This window comes from Hipposideros armiger, unplaced genomic scaffold (assembly GCF_001890085.2).
Source record: "Hipposideros armiger isolate ML-2016 unplaced genomic scaffold, ASM189008v1 scaffold_107, whole genome shotgun sequence".
Taxonomy (NCBI): domain Eukaryota; kingdom Metazoa; phylum Chordata; class Mammalia; order Chiroptera; family Hipposideridae; genus Hipposideros; species Hipposideros armiger.
This window is the reverse complement of record NW_017731457.1, coordinates 2,310,779-2,317,114: the sequence shown is the minus strand read 5'-3', so window position 1 is coordinate 2,317,114 and position 6,336 is coordinate 2,310,779.

Sequence of the window (6,336 nt, the reverse complement as noted above, 5' to 3'; positions counted from 1 at the left end):
ATGGCAACCCACTGCAGCCTACGCTGTCGCCGTCGACTCACGGCAGCCCAGCTCCAGGTTGAGCTGTTGTTCAGCATCTTAGCTATAGAGGGCAGTGTCACTGGCCCTCATATGTGGGATCCGAACCGGGGCCCTCTGACATCCCAAGCCAGCTCTTAACCAACGTGCCACTCGGCCGGCCCTTAGTATTCATATTTTTTATTTTTGTTTTTCCATCTTAAAGAACTCCCTCTCACATTCCTTGTAATACTGGTTTGGTGGTGATGAACTCCGTTAGCTTTTTCTTGTCTGGGAAGCTCTTTATCTGCCCTTAGATTTTAAATGATAGCCTTGCTGGGTAGAGTGCCCTTGGTTGTAGGTCCTTGTTTTTTCATCACTTTGAATATTTCATTCCAATCCTTCCTGGCCTGCAAAGTTTCTGTTGAGAAATCAACTGACAGCCTTATGGGAATTCCCTTGTAGATAACTAACTGCTTTTCTCTTGCTGCTTTTAGTATTCCCTCTTTGTATTTAACCTTTGTCATTTTAATTATGATGCTTCTTGGCGTGGGCCTGTTTGGGTTCATCTTCTTTGGGACCCTCAGCACTACCTGGGCTTGTATGTCTATTTCCTTCACTAGGTTAGAAAAGTTTTATTCATTATTTCTTAAAACAGGTTCTCAATCTTTTGCTTTCTCTGTTCTCCTTCTGGTACTCCTATGATGCAAATGTTGTTATGCATGATGTTGTCCCAGAGGTTTCTTAAACTACCCTCATTTTTTTTTTCTGTTCTGATTGGGTGTTTTCTGGTAACTTGTCTTCCAAATCGCTGATTTGATCTTCTGATTCATCTAGTCTGCTGGTGATTCCTTCTAGTTCCTTCTTCATTTCAGTTGTTGTAGTCTTCATTTCCGACTGGTTCTTTTTTATGGTTTCTAGGTTCTTTTTTTATGCTTGCTATCTCTTTGTTGAAGTTCTAAGTTCCTTGAGCATCCTTATAACAATTGTTTTGAACTCTGTATCTGATATGTTGCTTGCCTCCATTTTGTGTAGTTCTTTTTCTGGAGTTTTCTCCTGTTCTTTCATTTGCGATGTATTTCTTTGTTTCCTCATTTTGGTTGCCTCTCTATGTTTGTTTCTATGTATTAATTAGATCTGCTATGTCTCACAGTCTTGGCTGGGTGACCTTAAGTAGTAGTGGTCCTGTGGGGCCCAGTGGCACAGTCTCCCTGGTCACCTGTTCTGGGTGCTCCAGGAGTGTCCCTTGTGTGGGTTGTGTGTGCCCTCCTGTTATTGTTGCACCTTGATTGTGCTGTTGGCATGTCAGTGGGTGGTATTGACCTTCAGACTGACTGACGGGTTTAGCCATGTCCACAGCTCATTGGCTGCTGTGCCAGCAGCTTATCCTACAGAACAGGATTTACCCCAGCAGTCTCTGGTGCCTGTTGAGATCACCCTTTGGGTGTGCCACTTGTGGGGCTAATTATGTGGTGCTCTGCTGTTGTATGAAGCCAACCTCCAAGTATGTTGGTTCTGGGGCCTCTTGGGAGGGGCTCTGGTGCAGGCCCAGGTCACCTACTGCCTGTGACTGGCCAGGGAGTACCTGAGAGGAACTACAAAGTGATGCATGGTTGGTCACTGCTCGTGCTGTACCTGGAGGTGCATGGGAGAAGCCATGCTGCAAACTGAGGACAGCTGTCACAAGTACAGGGTCTGGAATAGCTCCACAAAAAGTCAGAACACTTCAAGGCCTGCTGCCATTTGCTGGCTCCCGTAAGGTTCAGCTGCTGATAAAGCCCCAGGTGGTACGCAAGCTGGGGGAGGCAGGGTCTCATTGAGTCAGCAAGTTGAAGCAGCGAAGCTCACCAGGCCAATCAGATTCAGATTTGGCCTGTGGGGGTGGGCTCAACACAGAAAATATGGCACCTGCCTGTCAGCTGCACAGGAGAAGGACCTTGCACAGGGAAAATGGGCACTGTCTTTCCAGTATTTACCCGGAAGTTACACAACTCAGTCTCTTCCCATACGTCTCCAATGCCTCCTGAGTCAATGTCTCTCTGCTGGAGCCCAGGGTAAGTGCCTGTGCAGGCCCTTTAAGAGGACGCCTGGGTTTCCTACAGCCTCCTGTCCCACCCAGATGGTCAGAATCCTCACTGTTTTTTACAGCCAGATGTTGTGGGGGTTCCTCCTCCTGGCACCAGTACTCTGAGCTGGGGAGGCTGGTGTGGGGCTGGGATCCCTTGCTTCCTCCTTAGGGAACTCTGTGGCTGAGATATCTCTCCCAATTTTCATCTTCCGTATGGAGGTTTGTGGCTGGCTCGTTTCGAGTCTCCACCTGTCCTACCAGTCTCCATGTGGCTTCTTTATATCTTCAGTTATAAAACTTCCGTTCAGCTAGACTTCAGATCATTCTCCAGGTTTATTGTTTTATAATTTAGTTGTAATTTTGAGGTGTTCACAGGATGAGGCAAGCACAGAATTTATCTGCTCTGCCAGCTTGGATCTCCTGATCTTGATAGAATCCATTTAATGCACAAAATTTGTTAATTTATATGAAGTCCAGTTTATCTATTTCTTTCTATGGTTGCTTGTGCTTTTAGTGTTATATTTAAAAAACCACTGCCTAGTCCAAAGCCATGAAGATTTATGCTTATATAATATTTTCCTCTAAGAGTTTTATAGTTTTAGCTCTTACGTTTAGGTATTTGGTCTCTTTTAAGTTAATATTTGTATATGCTATGAAGTGAGTGCAATTTCTGTATGTTGATCTTGTTTCCTGAGACATTGTTGAACTCACTGATTATTTCTAGGAGTTTTTTGGTAGATTCTTTGGAATTTCCTAANTGAGCTGTTGTTCAGCATCTCAGCTGCGGAGGGCAGTGTCACTGGCCCTCATATGTGGGATCCGAACCGGGGCCCTCTGGCATCCCAAGCGAGTTTTTAACCATCGCGCCACTCGGCCGGCCCCCATGGTTAACTTTTTGAGAAACTACCCCAAACTGTTTCTCATAACAACTGCACCAGTTTACATTGCCACTAGCAATGTATGAGGATTCTAATTTCTCCATTTCCTTGTCAACACTTGTTATTGTCAGTCTGTTTGATAAGTCATCCTAATAAGATGTGAAGTGGCCTCTCACTGTGGTTTTGATTTGCATTTCCTTTATGACTAATGATGTTGAGCATCTTTTCATTTGCATATTGGTCATTTGTATATCTTCTTTGAAGAAATGTTTACTCAAACTTTTTGACTTTTGCCTTTTCATTGTTGAGTTATAAGAGGTCTTTATATATTCTGGATACTAGACCCTTATTAGATACACAGGGCATGCCAAAAAAATGTATACAAGTGGACACTTTGGTCAATGTTGCTCAAGCAGTAGTTTGCCATAATCAGAAGTGTCTGCACACTAATGGTAACCACTTTGAGCACCTCTTGTAATTGCAGAAGTCAAACATGACTTGTATTCATCTTTTGTTATTGGTATATATTGAGTATTTAAATTTTAATACAGTTTTTTTTTCTTAAAATGTGTATACATTTTTTTCACCCTCTGTATTATTTGCAAATATTTTCTCCCATGCTGTGGGTTGTCTTTTCACTTTCTTGATAATACCCATTTTTAAAAGACTTTTATTAAAAATATAGTTAGCATACAATATTATATGAGTTTCAGGTGTGTACCATAGTTCTTCAACATTTATATACCTAAAGAAGTGATCACCATAAGTCCAGCAACCATCTGACACCATCTCACGCTATCACAATATTATTGACTATATTCCCTATGCTGTACATTATATCCCCATGACTTATTTGTTTTATACCTGGAAATTTGGACCACTTAGTGCCCTTCACCCCCCACCCCCGTTTTTAATTTTTCAGTCACAGTTGACATTCAATATTATTTTATATTAATTTCAGCTGTACAGCATATGGTTAGACATTTATATAATTTAAGAAGTGATCCCCTTGACTGATACCCACCTGGCACTATACAGAGTTATTACCATATTATTGACTATATTCCCTATGGTTTACTTTACATCCCCATGATTATTTTGTAACTACCAATTTGCACTTCTTAATCCCTTCACCTTTTTCACCCTGCCCCTCAACCCCTTCCCGCCTATCACCCTGATAAATCTAGTATCCATCTGACACCATACGTGGTTATTATAATATTTTTTACTATAATCCTAATGCTATACCCTACATCCTCATGAATACTTTGTAACAACCAATTTGTACTTCTTGTTTGTTTGTTTTGTTTTTTAAATTAAATGTATTGGGGTGACAATGGTTAGTAAAATTACAGAGGTTTCAAGTGTACAATTCTATAATACATCATCTATATATCATATTGCATGCTTACCACCCAGAGTTTGTACTTCTTAATCCCTTCCCCCTTTCTCACCCACCACTCCAACCCCCTCCCATCTGGCAACCATCAAAATGTTCTCTGTATCTGTGAGTCTGTCTGTTTCTGTCTAGTTTGTTTATTTTGTTCTTTAGATTCTACATAAGCAAAATCACATTGCCTCTGTCTTTCACTGTCTGACATATCCCACTCAGCACAATACCCTTCAGGTCCATCCATGCCACCACAGATAGCAAGAACCCATTCCCTTCCCTGGCTGAGGGATATATTCCACTGTACATATGTACCACCTCCTCCTTATCCATTCTTCAATCGACAGACATCCAGGCTGCCTCCACATCTTGGCCATTGTAAACAATGCTGCAGTGAACAAATGGATGCACACATTTCCTCAAAATAGCCTTTTGGGTTTCTTCTGATAAATACCAGGGAGTGGGATTACTGGGTCCTTCTTTGTCTCTTGTTATAGCTTTTGTTTTAGGACTATTTTGTCTGTATAAGTATTGCTACTTCAGCTATTTTTTTTTCATTTTCATGAAATAAATTTTTCCATCCTTTTACTTTTAGTTTGTGTGTGTCTTTCTATCTGAAGTGAGTCTCTTGTAGGCAGTATATGTAAAGGTTTTGTTTTCTTATCCATTCAGCTATCGTATTTTTTTTTATTGTGAAATACACATTTTAAAAAATTAGTTTCATCTGTACAACACAGTGCAATAGTTATAATTTTTACCCCTCGAAGTGACAACCCCCCTCCCCCAATCCACTGCCCCACTTCCCCTGCAATATCATACATATCTATTACAATTCCCTTGACTCCACTCCCATACTATACTCCACGTCCCATGACTATATATATATATATATATANCGTGAGCGGCCAGCAGCCGCAGTGAGCGGCCGTCCAGAAGCTGGCGACTGATCTGCCTCACCCAGGAAGAGCGCAATGATGGTGCCAATTGGGCCAGTGAAGCAACATCCTCCACAACTAAACTGAAGAACAAAACGACAGCAACTTGTCTGTTCCCCTTCCCCCAATTCCCCGCGCTGTTCCCATCCCCCCAATTCCCCAATAAAAAAAAAATCTAAAAAAAAAATAAATCTATGGTGGATTTTGGTTTAACTTTTGTAGAGGTATGAGGTTTAGGTCCAGGCTTGTTTCTTTGTTTATTTATCTATGGATACTCAATTGCTCCAGCACCATTTATTAAAACAACTATTCTTCCTCCATTGAATAGTTTTTGCAATTCAGTTCTTGTGTGGGGCTATTTCTATCCCATCTGTTCCATAATACAATCGACTTCTAAAATTTTATTTTTTATTGAGATATAATTCACACACCATTAAATTCACTACATTAAAATGTTCAATTCAGTGATTTTTAGTATATTCACAAAGTTGTGCAGCCATCATCACTAAAAATTCCAGAATATTTTCATCACCCTGAAAAGAAACCACATAGCTATTAGGAGTCACACCCTATTCTCCCCTCCCTACAGCCCTGGCAAACACTAATCTACAATACTTCTGTCTCTATGGAGTTTCCTATTCTGGACTCTTCATATAAATGGATTCATACAATAAGCAGTTTTTTGCATCTGGCTTCTTTCACTTGACATAATATTTTTAAGATTCATTCATGTTGTAGCACATATCAGTACTTCATTTTTATGCTAAAAATATTTTATTGCATGGATTCTACCACCTTTTGTTTATCCATTCATCAGTTGAAGGCTATTTGGGTTGTTTCCACTTTTGGGCTATTACGAATAATGCTGTACATTGGTGTTCAAGTTTTTGTATGAACATGTTCTCATTTGTCTTGAGTATATATAGAGGGATGAAATTGCTGGGTGTATGGCAACTCCATGGTTAACTTTTTTTTTTTTTTTTTAAAGATTTTTTTATTGGGGAATTGGGGGGATGGGAACAGTGCTGGGGAATTGGGGAAAGGGGAACAGACAAGTTGCTGTCGTTT